Source organism: Gossypium arboreum, chromosome 5, assembly GCF_025698485.1.
Source record: "Gossypium arboreum isolate Shixiya-1 chromosome 5, ASM2569848v2, whole genome shotgun sequence".
Classification (NCBI taxonomy): domain Eukaryota; kingdom Viridiplantae; phylum Streptophyta; class Magnoliopsida; order Malvales; family Malvaceae; genus Gossypium; species Gossypium arboreum.
Window position 1 is genome coordinate 66,837,937 of NC_069074.1, and position 19,855 is coordinate 66,857,791.

The 19,855-nt window shown below is 38.5% G+C and overlaps 1 non-coding gene across 1 annotated transcript; it reads left to right on the top strand.

Annotated features, from left to right (window-relative positions):
* Positions 1-3,567: 3,567 nt before the first annotated feature.
* LOC128293603 (small nucleolar RNA R71) lies at positions 3,568-3,674 on the top strand. The gene has a single exon (XR_008283783.1). It is a non-coding gene; the product is annotated as a small nucleolar RNA R71 (small nucleolar RNA).
* Positions 3,675-19,855: the final 16,181 nt, after the last annotated feature.

The following is a 19,855-nucleotide window of genomic DNA, read 5'->3' on the forward strand; positions in this document are numbered from 1 at the left end:
TCCCTGTAATCATGTGAGGTGGGATTGTAGGTGGCCTTACCTGGTACTAGTGCGTTCCAGCACCATAAAGGAGAACGATGGATGTGGCAGTTTAGAGCATGTAAGTCATTCTCCTCATTGAACTTCTTCGTATATAAGCCTAGTGCAGCACCGAACTCTAGGATGCCTAGCTGGCGGACTAACCCGCCTAGGCGAAACTGGACCGTGCTGGGATCATCATAGTTTGTTATTATGGTCTGAAGATGGAACTTTGAGCATAGTTCTATCGTGAGCTCGAGGTATGTTGGTTCGATGATGCCAAAAAATAGCTCCCAAGGGTTGGTGGTAAGGAGGGCCCGAATCGCATCAGCCAACTGAACTTGTTCTACGGTGGCCTAATCGATGCAGCGGCCCGCAATTAAAGGTCAGGCCTGAAGTATTTGAAAAAGTTTTTCTTGAGGCCCTCGGGGGAACTGAAGGAGAGGGTGACAAATTTTTGTGGTTGGACCCATAAAAGATGACACTCCCTTCCTCTTCTTCGAAGCAGGGACAGCGACCTTCTTTCCTCATGAAGACGACATTATAAACCTGTAATATAAAAAAATAGAAATAGTATGTAAATGAATTTGAAAAAGTAAAAAGTCATGAATTTGAACTAACTATTTCAGCCAAAAGTACTAATACGAATCAAACTCAACCAGAATAACCATGAGTTTGAGCATACTAATGTCATGGGTATGATGTTTTCCTAAGAACTCAATTTAACACGAAATGTATGATAACTAACCTAAGAATACAAATTAAATGATAGAATAATGAGCAAAATGAAAAATAGTTCAAAAGAAATGAAGATTATGTTGATAACAAGCATTAGAAATAAGTAAAATAGAAGTGAAATGAGTAAACAAACGCTAAGGGAGAGAGATTGGAGTGGGAAGCGGCGCACGGGAGTGGCAGGGAGGCCGTGTAAACTTGCAGCGGCTAGGGTTAGGGTTTTTGAATAGGGAAGAAAGTGAATATTGCAGGGTATTTATAAATTTAGGGCCACACAGCCAGGGCACACGCCCGTGTTCCCCACTTTTTGCCTGTGTGTTTTGCGTTTTTCCTATTTGGGCGTATCTGAATTTGTCCCACGCCCGTGTACCTTGGGCGTGTGGGTTCACACGGCCGTGTCGCACGACCGTGTCTAGCTTCGTTCGCTTCTCCCACACTAGTGTATGCAAGCCCCACGCCCGTGTTAATTTGACAGGTTCGACCACGGGTGTTAGACAACACGCCCATGCTAGTTTCTCAATTTCGACCATTGGTCTTCCACACAGGCATGTCGCACGCCCGTGTTGTTTTGGCAGGCTCGACCACAGTCATATCTCACGGTCGTGGCATTTTATCATAGCCTGTGTTTAGGGATATCTTTGCCCTGTTTGCACACGACCATAAGCACGCCCGTGTGCTTGGCCGTTTCTCTATGGAAAACGTGTACTCAAGAGCTCCGTTAGTAAGTTAGATGTTGAAGACTAAATTTTAAAGAAGTTAATATAGTTAGTGCTCAGGTTGCCTCCCGAGAAGCGCTTATTTATAGCCTAAGCTCGACTTACCTCTCCGTTGAATGATCATGGTGGTTTGAGGAGTTTATACTCCTCATTCCTGCTATCAATCTCATCAAAATAAGGTTTTAAACGGGTGTTGTTTAACTTAAAAGTGCCGAACTTGGGATGACTCACCTCAACCGTACCGAATGGGAAAATGTTGAGTAATGTAAGAGGGATTTCTTCATTCGGTGTGGTAGTAATAATGTGGGAATTTGCGACATCTAATAAGACTCTATCTCCAACCTTAAGTTGATTTGGACAGGTATTGAGCTCGTTCTAGTGTAGTTTTGGTTTATTGGGTGTTCTTGGTTTATGTGTCTGCCATTCATCTAGCTCCTCAATTTGTAGCCTTCGTTTTTCATGAATAGGTCCTCTACTATTTCTTGAGAATGACTCGTGTGCTTCCTTCAAACTCATTTCCTGCAAAGTAGGTTGTACCATATTCTCAGTTTTAGTAGAATAGGTTAAATGATCACCTTCAATTTTCGATGTGTTACCAGAATTGCGAGCTCGGAGAGTGATTGTTTCGTCTCCCACACAGAGTGTGAGTTCACCTGTGCCAACATCAATAATCATTTTAGTAGTTGCTAAAAAGGGTCTTCTTAGAATTAAAGGAGTGTTGCTATCCTCCTCTATGTCTAGAAAAATGAAGTCAACGGGAAATATAAATTTATCGATTTTAACTAGCACATCTTCAATAATACCCCTAGAGAATCTTATAGTTTTATCTGCTAATTGAATGCTCATCCTAGTTTGTTTGGGTTTCCCGAGACCTAGTTGTTTAAACATTTTGTAGGGCATGACGTTAATACTAGCCCCTAAATCAGCTAATGTGTTATTAACATCTAAACTACCAATTAAGCAAGGAATCGTAAAACTCCCTAGATCTTTTAATTTGTTCGGCAGCTTATTTTACAGAATAGCTGAGCACACTGCGTTTAGCTCCACATGCGACGCCTCGTCCAACTTCCACTTATTTACTAAAAGCTCTTTTAAAAATTTCATTGCGTTTGGCATCTGCGATAGGGCTTCAATAAACGGTAAGTTAATGTGTAATTTTTTTAAGAGTTTAAGGAATTTACCAAATTGTTCATCTGAGAGGTCTTTCCTTGTCGCGTTGGGGTATGGCACACGAGGTTTATATTCGACATTCACCGATTTGTTTTTATTGTGATCTACCTCACCTTGACCTTTGCTTACCACAGTTTCTTGCCTCGGTTCTAGTTCAGGCTCAACGACTCCTTCATCATCTTGAATATTAATTGTATCGAGTTGTTCCCTTGGGTTGGGTTCAGTATTACTTGGCAAGCTACCTTGTGGTCATTCGGAGATTAGTTTGGAGAGCTGGCCTATCTGAATTTCGAGCCCTTGGATCGACGCTTGTTGATTTTTAAGTGCTGTCTCGGTATTCTAAAAACAGGTTTCTGACACCGATATAAACTTTGAGAGCATCTCTTCAAGGTTTGGCTTCTTTTCCTATTGGTAGGGTGGTTGTTGAAAACCTGGGGGATGTTGTGGTCTTTGATTTCCTTGACCGCCCCACAAAAAATTGGGATCGTTCCTCTAACCTGCATTGTAAGTGTTACTATATAGATTGTTTTGAAGTCGAGGATTATTACCCATGTAATTTAATTTCTCGTTATCCATGTTGTGGCCATAAGGTTGGTATTCCGAATGGCTTGTTCCACCTCCATTTGCTTCGCACTGTATTACTGGGTGAACCTGTGAAGAACTAAGAAAACCACCAATTTTCTTACTCAAAAGTTCTACCTGATTAGAGAGCATGGTGACTGAATCGACATTATAAATGCCAGCTATTTTCATTGGCTTTGTCCTCATGACTTGCCACTGATAGTTATTCAGTAACATCTCCTTAATAAACTCATAAACATCTTCAAGTGTTTTATTATTGATGGTTTCGCCAACAGCTGTATCAACCATTTGCCGAGTTGAAAGATCTAGGCCATTATGGAATGTTTGAACCTGAAGCCAAAGCGGTAACCCATGGTGAGGGTACCTTCTCAAAAGGTCATTGTATCTCTCCCATGCATCGTAGAGTGTCTCTAAATCCATCTGCACAAAAGAAGAGATATCACTACGTAATTTAGCTGTTTTAGCCGAGAGAAAATATTTTAGTAAAAATTTTTCGGTCATTTGTTCCCAAGTAGTAATTGACCCTCGTGGTAATGAGTTCAACCACTGTTTAGCTTTGTTCCTTAATGAGAAAGAGAATAACCGAAGACGAATGACATCGTCAGAAACACCATTACTTTTAAATGTATCGCATAGTTCTAAAAAGTTTGCTAAATGAGCGTTGGGAGCTTTATCCTGTAAACCATCAAACTGAACAAACTGTTGTATCATTTGAATTGTGTTAGGTTTCAGTTCAAAAGTATTTGCAGCTACAGCAGGTCTAGCTATGCTAGATTCGGTTCCTGTTAAAGAAGGTTTAGCATAATCATACATAGTACGTAGAGCAGGGTTTTGATTAGCCGCAATTGCAGGAGGTAGCTGATTGTCTTGGTTTCAGCCATCTCTTCGGTTGGGGGTTGAGTATCATCTTCTTCCTCATTCTCTGCGTATCTTAAGCTTCACCTTATTTCACTTTGGTTTCTACGAACTATGCGGTTGATTTCTTCGTCAAAAAGTAGTGGTCCTGACAGGTTTCTTCTAGTCATAAACTATAAAAACCTGGCAAGAGAAAGAAAAAGTAAATTAATCAATAATAATAATAATAATTAAATTAAATTAAATTGCAGGAAAAATAAATGGCTAAAGTAATAAAAATTGAGCGTTCCTAATATCTTAGTTCCTCGACAACGGCGCCAAAAACTTGATCACGTGATTTCGTGATAGGTTTTAGATATTTATAATTACTCGTTCTTGAAACTAACTATTATCGCGATGTAGGCAAGTGTACCTATCGAACAGTAGTATAGTTTTAGCAAGACTGGATTGTCGAACCCAAAGGAACTAAAAGTACTAGTAATGATTGTCTTTTTATTATCTAACCTAAGAATAAAGAGGTTTTGTTTTAATTAACTAATTATCTAAACTAAGAACTCACAGAGAATAGAATTGGGGAATTGCTTTTGTTAAAATCGATTGACTTAAGACAATACCTAAGGAAAAATCCACCTAGACTTCACTTGTTATTCTGGCTCCGAATCGGACAATTTATTCACTTAACTTGTTCCGTAGAGATCCCTAAGTTATGTTATTATCCCTATTCAAGACTAATAACGTCTAACCCCTAGATTGAATAATTGAGACCTTTCTCTAATTAACACAATAGGGTTGCATTAACTCGATCTATGAATCCCCTTATTAGGTTTCACCCTAATCCGAAAAAATCTTGTCACCCTATGTCTAGGCACACAATCAACTCTACTTAATTATGACAAATGTACTCTTAGACAGGGTCTATTCCTTCTCTGAATAAGAGCTTATCTTGAATTAATATCCTGGGATATCAAAATAAGAATTAAGAACACAGAATAAAGAACAAGTTAAATATTTATCATACAATTCAGAAAATAATAACAAGATTCGTCTTAGGTTTTGTTCCCCTTAGGTATTTAGGGGATTTAGTTCATAACTAAAAAGGGAAACATCTCAGACTAATAAAGGATACAATACATAAAGAAAACCCAAAACTCCTGAAAGGGAGATTGAGGAGAGATCTTCAGTCTCGATGGTGAATCTAGCTTCTGAGATGGATCAATCGGCTTCCTTAGAGTAATTCTTTACTCCACACTCCGTGTGTGTTTTTCTTCCTCCTCTAGGGTGTATTTATAGGATTTGGAATGCCTAAAAGCCCTCAAAATTAGCCTTCTCCGAATTGGACTCAACTTGGGCTCGGCAGGGACACGTCCGTGTGCGATTACTTCAGGCCGTGCTTGAGCCTACCAAATTGACACGGCCATGTGCTATGCCTGTGTAAGGAAGGTCTAGGCCGTGTTGGTTTTGTACTTTGGCCCATTTTCTCCATTTTTGGCCTGTTTCTCATTCCTTTCGCTCTCTTATGCTCTCCTAGGTATAAAACATGAAATTAAAGCATTAGGAGCATCGAATTCACCAATTCTAATAGGAAATCATCCATAAAATGCGTTAAAGATGGGTAAAAATATGTATAAATTACAGTTTATCATTGAGTTATATTTTTTCCGTAACATATGTAGGACCTTTATTTTTATTTAATTATTATATAATTATAATATATAATAATTATATCATCCTTTATTTTTCCTACTTTCCAATTTAGTCCTTTTCTCTTTCTAATTTTCCATGGATGATTTATCTTAAATATCTACTAACTTTTCTTAATGGTCTAATTTCCATATAAGGACCTCAAGTTTTGAATTCCATAGCTATTTGATACTTATAAATACTAGAACTCAACTTTTGCATTTTATGCAATTTGGTCCTTTCCACAATTAAACATGAAATTGATAAAATTTTCTTAGTGAAATTTTCATACATCATTTCTACCATAATGCAATTCATGTAATAATATTAAAATAAATTTTCTTTTTGATTCGAATTTGGGGTCCTGAAACTACTATTCTAATTCCACTGAAAACGGGTTGTTACTGGCATGGCAAGTATAAAGAAATATGGCATGGTTGAATTATATGAATTGATCATTAAGTTTATGCTACTAGTTGATATGTTACAAAAAAAGGAATTGGCATATTAATTTTTAGTAGCATGAATAGTAAGTTTAGCTGCATATGTTGTGAATGGATGTGCAAAAATGATTATATGCATGTTCATATGATAAGGGAAGCTTTTGGCATGAAATTGTATGCAAATTGGCTATAAATTGAACTTGAATTGAATGTATGTATTGATTTAAACTTGTATTTCTTGACTTGAATCTTGGAAGTAACACTGAGCTTTATTGCTCAATGTACAGTTTGTTTTCTTTGTGCGTAGGTATAGGTAAATCTCGAAGTTCCGAGTGATCCAACATTTAACCAGTGATCCTCAACTCAGCAATGTGTGTATAGTCCCATTTTTTTAAATATATGGCATGTACTTAGGTTGAGTTAGTTTTTGCATAATGTGAGACATGTTAGAAATGAACATTTGGATATAGCATTTCTAGCTGAAATAGGAAATGGTTGTAATGAAGTTGCTTTTCAGATGATGCAAGTTGGTACTAGTTTTGGACTATTTGCAAATAGACGGTCACATTGTGATGTCGATCCCTTGTCGTCATGACGAGACCTAGTTAGTGAGTTGCATCGTGACGAGGAACCCCTAAAGTCGTGATGTCAACTTGATAATTTACAAAATTTACAATTTGGTCCTAATTTGACATTGAATTAGCAAAAAAGCTCTCGTAAGCTCGTATAAGATTCAGAAACGCTTATGTATCATGTTATGATCATGTAATATATTTATCTACATGTTTAAATGGCTACATTCATGTTTAAATGGCTACATTATGTATTTAATTTATTGTAGTTACTCTAGCAAAGGATGTGGCATCATGTACCTTGGACTCGGTGATCGGGTTGGGTATGTGATGTGATTCCGGTCACATCATCTGATTTTTCTTGAAGGTCTCGAGATTCGACCAAGCGCGAATGACCCAAATGCAAGATGAAAATGTTCAAGTCTATGTAACATCTTGCATGTGGACGTTTAAAGCCCATTTACGCATTTTAACTTGTTTTTAATCCACAGATTTATTCTGTTATGTGTTTCAATAGTGTGTCAAGTTATTTATGTTTCAATCATGTGTCTAAGTTTCAATCCTTAGGTTTGTTTTGTTATCTTGAATTAGATATGTTGTAACACTGCTTACTCTAGTCCGAGGCCGGGACTGGGCTCGAGGCATTACGTAACTTAAACACATGCATACAATCATTTCAAGTCATAAAAACTCTATCGAATTTAAAACTTTTCAATCTTAATCTAGAAATTCTTAATATGGGCCTACGAGGCTCAAAGCACACTTTGTAAACAATCCGAGATTAATTCTAACACCATTGAAAACTTTGAAATATGTCACTTGAAACAGGGGCACACGCCTGTGTGGAAAGGTGACACACCCGTGTGGCCCATTTGGCATGACCTTGCTGAAGGCCCGTGGGGTTCACACGGCCTAAGCACAAGAGGACACGCCCGTGCCCCAATCCCGTGTGAATTTAACTCCAAATTCAAACCTACAGGGGTTTTCACATGGCCGGCCACAAGCCCGTGTCTATAGCTCGTGTCCCTCACGCGGCCATGACACGCCCGTGTATAAAAACCTTGACATTCTATTTCTGACGTCAGCAACCAATTAGGGGCACACGGCCAAGGTACATGCCCGTGGCCAGTGGCCGTGTTCTCCACACGGCTGAGACACATGGTCGTGTCTCTACCCGTATGTTTACTACCATGCATACTGACTTGCAAATTAAAGGTGTAGGGGACAAACGGCCGGACAACACGCCTATAGGGCAGACTGTGTGTCACACATGGCCTAGACACACGCTCGTGTGTCTACCAGTGTGGACAAAAATAAGGCTATCTACCAAGCCTTTTTGCCACGCTTACTCATACCAACCTACAAAGTAACCAATACCACCAATCCACAGAGCAATACAAAGCCAATTCAACTACAACAAGATATCCTGAAACAACCCCATTACACTTTAATAATCCAACAAGTACTTGTTTATTCATGCAATTTTCCCATCCATGAAACATCATCAATTGCATATCATAGATAAATATTAGCCATTATTTGTAGCCTTATACAAAATGAAGGGTTTCATCCCAAGCCAACACATTTGGCCAAATCATAAAGACACAAAACTCAAAAGACAAAGTTCTATACATGCCATAATCAAAATAAAACAACTAACTATACCAAGTGCTTCAAATGATAGTGTGAACGAGGCCTTTGATGGTATCTGATCCACGGGCTAATTTGGCGGCACTACAAGGAAATGGAAAGGAAAAGAGGTAAGCATAAAGCTTAGTAAGTTGTAGGTAAATATTGAAATAACTACAAGTTACCATAAGGGATCATACTCCCAATATAATTCAATTTGCACCCGAATATGTGGATCCATAAATGTTACTGATTCATATTCATCTCTCACCAAGAATACAATGTTGATTGAATCACATTTCATACTTCATGTAAAATACACAAATAGTCATAAGCATAACTTACTCACTTTCCTTCCTTACTAAACATACAACGTAAATAAAGTTATTATTTTGTAATTCTCATTTAGGTACCTATACCACTCACCACCTGGTCATAAGTTCTCTCATTTCGATATAAATCATAAACCTTCCGTTGAACCATTTGGAATACTACAGGATAATCATTAGCCCCAAACATGGAATAAGACGCTGACGCCATGTCCCAGACATGGTCTTACTCTGACTAACACATCAAAGTCGATGCCATGTCAAGTCGATGCCATGTCCCAGACAGGTCTTACACCGACTTCTATATATCAAGGCCAATGCCGTGTCCTAGATAGGTCTTACACTGGCTTTCATCTAACGGTGTCGATGCCATGTCCCAGACAGGTCTTTCACTCACACATAACAAGTTGACGCCATGTCCCAGATAGGTCTTATACTAGCTTGTATATTTTGAGGCTGATGCATGTCCTAGACATGTCTTACACAAGCTCTCGTCTTAATGCCGATCCATGTCCCAGACATGCCTTACACTGGCTGGTATATCTCGATGTCGATACATGTCCTAGACATATCTTACACTGGCTCGCAATATGTGGTCGATGCATTTCCCAGACATGTCTTACACTAGCACACATATCACCCAATGTCATGGCATGAATATCCAAATCTATTCCTAATGTTCAACTGGGAGTCTTTATTATATAAATTCTCATTCACAACGAAAATCAACAATTCATATCATACTAATCGTACAATATATTATAATATTAAATTAGCATTATTTATGTACAACTTACCTCGATATACAAAAGTAGGTGACTGGGTCGAGTTATTCATCTAGCTTGGTCTTCCCTCGATCTAAGTCTGAATTGCGTCTTTCTTAATCTAAAATGAAAGATTTCACTAATTTAATCATCATAACAATTATTACACTAAAAAATTCATACTTTGGAAAAATAACCATTTTGCCCTTAATTTTTACAAAAATTACAATTTTATCCCTAGGCTCGTAAATCTATTTTTATTGAATTTTCACATTAACCAAGCCTATCCGAAACTATTTCATACTTATAGAAACTCACAATTTCAAACATTTCAAACACTTACACTCTATTTTTACAAGTTTCACAAAATGGCCCCTATAGGTGTTTTTCATGAATACCAATTCACAAAAGTTGTTTATTCAACAACTAAGATTTATTTTCTTCCATAAAAACTCAGCAACCATCATAAATTCTTTCATGGAAAATCCCTAGACTATCAACCATTTTGCAAAATAGTCCCCTCAATGGAAAGCTCATGCTACAAGGGTCCTGAAAAGACAAAAATCATCAACAATGAATATGAAAATCACTTACTTTCAAAGGTGACAAGTTGCTGAAATTTCATGCTTCCAAAAACCCCATTTTTGCTGAAAATTTTGGTGGAGTAGAAAGAAAAAAATGAAAAGATGATGGCTAGTCACTAGGGTAAAATTTTACTATACATTAAGTCACCTAACCATTTGACTATTTGATTTTTTTTATCCCCTGTGGCCTGCCATCTGCTTCTAATGGGTCTATTTACTCTTTAAACACCTCCAATAGTGGTTCTCCAGCAATTTTACACCTTTAAGTAATAAAACAAAACTTTTACCCTTTATTGGATTTGGTCATTTTTCGCAATTAAGCTCACAAACGTTAAAATTAACTCACCAAAATTTTCATGCACTCATATAATCATACTATAACACCAAAATAATAATAAAAATAATTTCTTGACCTCAGATTTGTGGTCTCAGAACCACTATTCTAACTAAGCCCAAAATCAGGCTATTACAATTCCCCCCTTAGGGATTTTCATCCTCGAAAATTTTACCGGTGAATAGATTTGGGTATTGGTCTCTCATGGTCTCCTCGGGTTCCCATGTGGCTTCTTCGACTCCATGTCTATGCCATAGGGATTTCACAAGTACTATACTCTTATTTCTCAATTGTTTAACCTCTTAAGCCAAAATCTTAACCGGCTCTTCGCCATAAGTCATATCCGGCTGAATCTCAACATCAATTGGTGCGATCACATACGAAGGATCCGATCTATATCGACGTAACATGGACACATGAAACGCGTCGTAAATCTTTTCCAACTTTGAGGGCAAAGCCAATCGGTAGGCAACAGGCCCTACTCTCTCGGTAACCTCATAAGGTCCTATGAAACAGACTCAACTTTCCTCTTCTACCAAAACTAAGGACATTCCTCCACGGGGACACTTTCAGAAACACCCTATCACTGACTTGAAACTCAACTTCCTTTCGTTTTAAATCCGCGTAGGATTTCCGTCTATCCGAAATGGCCTTCAAACAGTCACGAATCACCTTAAATTTCTCTTAGGTTTCTTTGACTAAATCGACCCCGTGAATCTGACTTTCTCTAAGTTCAGTCAAATATAAGGGCGTCCGACACTTGCGTCCATATAAAGCCTCATAAGATGCCATTTTCAGACTTGACTGATAACTATTATTGTTGGCAAATTCAACCAACGGTAAGTACATTTTCCCAATTGCCTTGAAATTCGAGAACACAACACCACAACATGTTTTCTAAGATCTGAATCACTCCTTTTGACTGACCGTCGGTTTGCGGGTGAACTACCGTTCTAAAATTCAGTTTTGTTCCCAATACCTCTTGTAACTCTTCTAAAACCACGAGGTAAATCTCAGATCTCTATCTGAAATAATCGACAAGGGTACTCCATTAAGTCTCACAATTTCAAAAACATACAATTTAGCCAATTTCTCAAGAGAATAGTCGGTACACACTAGTATAAAATGTGCTGACTTGGTAAGCCTAACAATAGCAACCCAAATGTCAAAGGCAACTCTGACACAAAATCCATGGTTACACGGTCTCATTTCCACTCGAGAACTATCACAGGTTGAAATAAACCCGAAGGTACTTGGTGTTTGGCCTTTACTTGCTGACAAATTAGACACTTAGAAACAAACTCTAAAATGTCTCTTTTCATTCCAGACCACCAATATATTTTCTTCAAGTCGTTATACATTTTTACACTACCCGAATGGATAGACAAGCAACCACTATGTGCTCTCGTAAAATCCTCAGAATAAGCTCATTGTCCTTCGATGCACAAACCCTATCTTTGAACATTATACACCTATCGGTGCCAATCTGAAAGTCTGATTCACAATCTATCTTGTTTTGAGTCATCTTGGCTTGTAGTTCCTTATCACCCTTCTGAGCTTCACGGATCTCTTGAAGGAACATCGGTCTAGCTCTCAGTTCTACTAGAACCGAACCATCATTGGCCACGGAAAACTGAATGTTTATGGCCCTCAAGGCGAACAGTTCTACTCAGAGCGTCGGCAACTACATTTGCTTTTCTTGGGTGGTAGTCGATTATCAACTCGTAGTCCTTTATCAACTCCAACCATCTCCATTACCGTAGGTTCAACTCCTTCTGAGTCATCAAATACTTAAGGCTTTTATGGTCGGTAAACACTTGGCATTTCTCGCCATACAAATTGTTTCTCTAAATTTTCAACACGAATACGATGGCGGTCAACTCTAAATTGTGCGTTGGGTAGTTTTTCTCATGTGGCTTTAGCTGTCTCGAAGCGTAAGCTATGACCTTACCTTCTTGCATGATTACGCACTCCAATCTATTTAAGGAGGCGTCACTATATACCACAAACTCTTTTCCCGATTTCGATTGCACTAAAACTGGGGCCTTAGTCAACAAGGTCTTTAATGTCTCATAGCTCTATTGGCATTTATCCATCCACTTGAACTTGACCTCTTTTTGTAGCAGTCTAGTCATCGGAGTAGCTATCATCGAGAACCCTTTAACAAACTGTTTGTATTACCTAGCTAAGTCCAGAAAGCCTCTAATCTCTGACACATTCTTTTACAGTTTCCACTCTACAATAGCTGAGATCTTACTTAGGCCAACTTTAATTCCATCACCCGACACGATGTGTCCTAAGAATCTGACCTCTCAAAGCCAAAACTCACTTTTACTAAACTTGGCATACAGCTGCTTATCCCTCAAGGTCTGTAAAACAGTTCTCAAATGCTCCGCGTGTTCACTCGTATCTCAAGAATAAATCAATATATCATCGATAAAGACCACCACGAACTTATCCAAATACGACCAAAAATATGGTTCATCAAATCCATAAATACTGCAGGGACATTCGTTAAACCGAAGGGCATGACAAGGAACTCATAGTGCCCATACTTCGTCCTAAATGCAGTCTTCGGTACATCTTGCTCCTTGACCCTTAGCTGATAATAACCGGACCTTAATTCTATCTTAGAAAACACTGTGTCTCCTTCACCGTCACCTTGTTGAGCTGTCTATAATCTATATACAACCTCATCGTCCCGTCTTTCTTTTTCAAGAAAAGTACCGGAGCACCCTACAGAGTATAGCTCAGTCTTGCAAAGCCCTTATCTGTTAGCTCTTGTAACTGCACTTTCAACTCCTTTAATTCTGTTGGTGCCATCCTGTAAAGCAATCAAGATGGGTGTCATACCAGGCACTAACTCGATGCCAAAATCAACCTCTCTACTTGGTGGAAATTTGGGAAACTCTTCCCGAAATACATCTGGGTACTCACATACCACTGGCACTAACTTGATTTTTAATTCAGATACTTGAGTATTCAACACAAAAGCGAGATAAGCTTTGCACCCTTTTCTCAAATATCTCTGTACAGTCATAGACGATATCACTATAAGAAAATTATCCAATTCACCTGATACAACCTGAAGAACATCCTCGCTTCCACATTTCAACTCAATCACTTTCCATCCACAATCCACTACAACACCATGAGAAGTTAACTAATCCATCCCAAGGATTATATCAAATTCATCAAACGACAATAACATAAGGTTAGTAGGAAAACAATGACCTCTAATTGTTAAGGGGCAATTTTAACATACTTGGCCAACTAACACATGTTTGCCTAATAGGTTAGACACTTTTACCACAAATTCAGTGGACTCGACTAGTAGGTTCATACGGGGTATCAATTTCATACAAATATAAGAATGGGTAAATCCTGAATCAATTAAAGCAACCATAGATATATCATGGATAGAAAAGGTACCAGTGATCACATTAGAAGACGATGCCTCCTCTCAGGCACGTATGGCATAAGTCCTTGCAGGTGCTCTGCCCTCGGACCTTACAGCAAGATCTCTAGGTGCACCTTGAAATATCCCCTTTCACTTCCCTAGCATTCACCAAAATGACATCTACCGCACTGAGGACACTTTGGTCAATCCGGGTGAGCACTACCGACACTCGCGATAGAAGTAGTTTGGGCTTTTTTCACCGCACACTGCTTATTCTTACTCTTGCTCGAGAACGCCACTGACGCATTTGATTGACTAGGAAACTCTTACGATTTCTTGGATGAGGTTTGATGTGATTTCCCTATCTGTCTCTTCTTTGAGTCACGGGACTCAAAGTCAACTTTTCTCTTCTCTTTGGCCAACTCTTCGGCCTTACAAGCTCTCTCAACCAATACCATGAATTCTCTTAACTCTAAAATGCCAACCAATAGTCGGATGTCTTCATTCAATCCATCCTCAAACCTCTTACACATAATAGCTTCTGTGGATACACACTTCCACACATATTTAATTAGTCTCACAAACTCGCGCTCATACTCCGTCACTGTCATACAGCCTTGCTTTAGATCGAGAAATTCCTTCCTCTTTTGATCAATAAACCGTTGGCTAATGTTCTTCTTCTGAAATTCTTCCTGAAAGAATCCCCAAGTTACCCTCTCCCTCGGCACAATGGACATGAGAGTATTCCACCACTAATAGGCTGAATCTTGCAGGAATGACATGATACACTTCATGCACTCCTCAGGTGTGCATGATAGCTCATCAAATACCCTAATGGTATTGTCCAACCAAAGCTCTACTCTCTCTGGGTTATCATCAATGTTCGCCCAGAATTCCTTGGCCCCATGCTTATGGATTCTGTCTACTAAAGGTTTCTCCCTCCTAATCATGTCTGCTCCATGGGGAGCCATAGGGATAGGCTAAGGAATTGGAGGAGATAGTGGAGGTGGAGTGTTCAGATTCACACGAACGAATTCCGAGTACCATTCATCTATCATGTGGAGGTAAGCTTCTCTAGCCCCTCCGTCCTGACTCATTGTCACGGGCCTACTATCCACCGGCACGGTCCCTTCAGTGGGAGTCGGTGCATTACTTTCCACATCATCCGCTGTAGCCATATCAAGATCCATTTACTATATGTAAAAATAACACAATTTATTTCATCAGGAGTCGTCACACTATCAATATACAACTATGGCATGTATAGCTAGACTTGTACTGACGTTAGGTTAGTCTTAAAATCGACTAAATCATGGATTTGATACCACTAAATATAACACCCCTTACCTGAGTCTAAGGCCGAGACTGGGAGCGAGGCATTACTTGACATAAACACATGCATACAATCATTTCAAGTCATAAAAACTCGATCGAATTTAAAACTTTTCAATATTAATCTAGAAATTCTTAATATGGGCCTACGAAGCTCAAAGCACACTTTGTAAACAATCCAAGATTAATCCGAACACCATTGAAAACTTTGGAATATGTTACTTGAAACAGGGGCACACGCCCATGTTGTGACAGCCTTAAAACGACCCTAGTCGGAATGTGGTTTCGGGACCACAAAACCGAGGCATAAAAATAATTTAATATTTATTTTGATGCCTATATTATGTGTTAACTCATGTGTGACATTTTTGATGTTTTGATTTAGAGTTATAAATGTGAATTTCACTAGAAAGGACCTAGTAGAAAACTTTGAAAGTATGATGGGAAATGTGTGATGACTAGTTGATCATGCATGCAAAATGAGGGGTTTGCATGTTAATTTCCTTTTAATTTGCTAATGGCCGCCATGACAAAGAATTATGGGCAAAACATGTCATAGACATGTTTTGTTGGTGCATCATGGGTGGAAAAAATTAATGAGAATGGGTAATAAAGAAATGAAAAAAAAAGTGTGAGTAGTTGTTTCCTCCCCATTGCCGTGAATGTAAGAAGGAAAACAAAAAAAGTGTCCATCTTTCTCTCATCTTCTTGGCTGAATGAAGAGGAAGAAATAAGGGAACTTACCAAAAGAAATTGGCATTCTTCTTTAGCTAGTAAGAGGTAAGTTTTGAATTGTTGATTTAGTTTTATGATAGGTTAAGTTAGTAATTGGAGGCACTCTTAGTAATGTTGAGAAAGTTGGAGCTTTTATGGTGGTTTGGGCATCATGCCGTGAATCTAAGTGCTAACATTGGAGGTCACTTGCATGTTGTTTGGGTTAGAAGGGGATGATAGTATGGAATGAAGATTTTGAATAAGTAAGGTTAAATTTAATTTGGTATAATCGGCCATATAGGTGTATATGTTTGTGAAAATATATTTTTTTGTTAACTCTTTACAATCGATTGAAGGAGTAATATTGGCTTATAAGGTTGAGTTGATTCATGATGTTGTATATTAGGATTAAAATACTTGAGACTAGGTTAACTTAATAGTGATAATACATTCGACCTTGAAGCATTAATCGAATAATGGTTGAGGTTTTGATATTTTGAACAAGGATAGTTGTGAAATGGGGTGAAAACCATTAAATTATACACATAAGTATCAGCAAGAAAATTAAACTACTAAATGTATTTATTTTAGATCAAGACATCAAAGAGGGAGAATCAAACAAAGGCAAAGCAAAGATAATCGAGTAGTCGATTGGGAATCATTTCATCCAATATAAGGTAAGTCATTAAGCATATATTTTGTATTAATGTAAATGGTCATAACGTCTATGCAATGATGCTGAATGGAATGATAAATATATATATATACATGTATGCATGGGGTGATGAAAGTATTGAATGAAAAGAAAAGAGGTGAGATGTATTGAGTTATTGGTTTTGCACTAAGTGTGCGGGTGTAAACATTTATGATCATGAATTGGCACTAAGTGTGCGGGTTCAAATTGTATAGCACTAAGTGTGCGAGTTTGATTATATAGCACTAAGTGTGCGAGTTCGACTATTAAGCACTAAGTGTGCGGGCTTATTATACATTCTCTAATAAATATACATGCTCTAAGTGTGCGGCCTTATCGAGTCAATCATGGATAGCAGTGCGAGTAAACACCTTGAGCTCATGAGGAATAGACATTTTATTTATATTTGGGATTGAGCTTGGTAAGTCTTGAACCTATGTGGTGATTATACTTGAAGATAAATGCATCCAATGTCATATGGTGTAATGTATGAAATATCAAAGTAGGGCTTGGTATGAGATTAAACCGAAATGCCTAAGGAATTATAGCACAGTTTGGGTGTGGATGGAGGATTTTAATCCGCATTATTAATTTTCTCTTATGATATATTATTACTGACGGCAATGTAATGCTTATGACTTCTTGAGTTATATACTCACTCGGTGTTTGCTTGTCACCTACTTTAGGTTTCTTGGACTCGTCTTTTTGCGTGCTCGGGATTGTCATCGAAGTCATCACACCGGCTAGTAACTTTTGGTATCTTCTTTTTAGTCGGTCTAGGAGAACATTTCGGCATGTATAGGCTAATATGTTTTGTTGAAATTTGGTATGTAAACTTTTAGCAATGCGAAAATGGCATAAATGTTCAGTTGGATTTGGTTCTATAATGTTAGGTCGCAAGTCTTGGTAATTCGATTTTTATGCCATATGTTATGATTGATTATTTTTAGTGTTAAAATTCATGATATGGCAATAGTGTAGTAGGGAGATATTTGACAATGATTAGCCTTTGGTATGGCTAGTCATGATCATAATTTGTGATATGTATGATGAATTACTAGTTAGATCAAGGGGAAATCACGAAATAGGCATAGTTGCTTTAGTAACAGATGCTGGCAGCAGCAGTGACGTGAGATTGAAAAATCACTAAAAATAGTGGAAATGGAATTAAATAATGAATAAATTATGTAATCGAAGCTTGATGAGTCTAGTTTCATATAGAAGAAACGAAGTGACCATGTGAGCCGTATGTTAAGAGATATTTAAGTTTTCGTGAGACAGGGCCAGAACGGTTACTGGAGTCCCTGTCCTGACTTTGGAAATTCATCGTGAATGGATCAGAGATAATTAGAAGCCATGCCATATATGTACAGATTCCTTTTCTAGTCTAGTTTCTGTAGAAACAAACGGCATCAGTATTAAAGCCCTGTACAGGGAGATATCCAAGTCGTAATGTGCAAAGGTCAGTGTAGTCGATCCCTGTAACATGGGGGACTTTAACTAATAAACTGTACTAATTACCCCGCCAAAAATTCTAGAAAAAAAATTTGTAGATGCATATATGAGTCTAGTTTCGGGAAAAATTTACGAAAATGGATTTCGAGTTTCAGAACTCAAGATATGATTTTTAGTGCGACTCGTATGCAGATTGGCAGCTTGTCTGGGAAATTTCTAATAAGTGGTTTGAAGTCTGTTAACACCTCGTGTTCGACTCCGGCGACGATCTCGGGTTCGGGGTGTTACACGTGTGGAAAGGCAACATACCCTGTGTGGCCCTTTTAACATGATCGTCCTGAAGGCCCATGTGGTTCACATGTCCTAAGCATAAGGGGACACGCCCGTCCCCCAATCCTGTGTGAATTTAACTCTAAATTCAAACCTATAGGAGTTTTCACATGGCCGGGCACACACTCGTGTCTATAGCCCTTGTCCCTCACACGGCCATGACACGCCCGTGTCCCAGCCAGTGTATAAAAACCTTGACATTCTATTTCTAACGTCAGCAACCAGTTAGGGGCACACGGCCAAGGCACACGCCCGTGGCTAGTGGTTGTATTCTCCACACGGCTGAGACACACGGCCGTGTCTCTGCCTGTGTGTTTACTACCACGCATACTGACTTACAAATTCAAGGTGCAGGGGACAAACGACCGGACAACACGCCCATGGGGTGAACCGTGTGTCACACACGGACTAGACACATGCCCGTGTATCTACCCGTGTGGAGAAAAATAAGGCTGTCTATCAAGCCTTTTTGCCACCCTTACTCATACCAACCTACAAAGTAAACCATACCACCAATCCACAGAGTAATACAAAGCCAATTCAACCACAAAAAGATATCCAGAAACAACCCCATTACACTTTAACAATCCAACAAGTACTTGTTCATTCATGCAATTTTCCCATCCATGAGACATCAGCAATTGCATATCATAGATAAATATTAGTCATTATTTGTGGCCTTATACAAAATGAAGGGTTTCATCCCAAGCCAGCACATTTGGCCAAATCATAAAGACACAAAACTCAAAAGACAAAGTCCTATACGCATGTAATAGTATCAAAATAAAACAACTAACTATACCAAGTGCTTCAAATGATAGTGTGAACGAGGCCTCTAATAGTATCTGATCCACGGGCTAATTTGGCGGCACTACAAGGAAATGGAAAGGGAAAGAGGTAAGCATAAACCTTAGTAAGTCGCAAGTAAAAAAGGAAATAACTACAAGTTACCATGAGGGATCATACTCCCAATATAATTCAATTTGCACACTAATATGTGGATTCATAAATATTACTGATTCATATTCATCTCTCACCAAGCATACAATGTTGATTGAATTCACATTTCATACTTCATGTAAAATATACAAATAGTCATAAGCATAACTTACTCACTTTCCTTCCTTACTAAACATACAACATAAATGAAGCTCTTATTTCGTAATTCTCATTTAGGTACTCGTACCACTCGCCACATGGTCATTAGTTCTCTTATTTCAATATAAATCATAAACCTTCTGTTGAACCATTTAGAATACTACAGGATATTCACTAGCTCCAAACATGGGATAAGATGCCGATGCCATGTCCCAGACATAGTCTTACTCTGGCTAAAACATCAAAGTCGATGCCATGTCCCAGACAGGTCTTACACTAACTTCCATATATCGAGGCCGATGCCATGTCCCAGACATGTCTTACAGTGTCTCTCATATATCAGTGTCGATGCTATGTCCCAGTCAGGTCTTACACTAACACACAATAAGCTGACGCCATGTCCCAGACAGGTCTTACACTA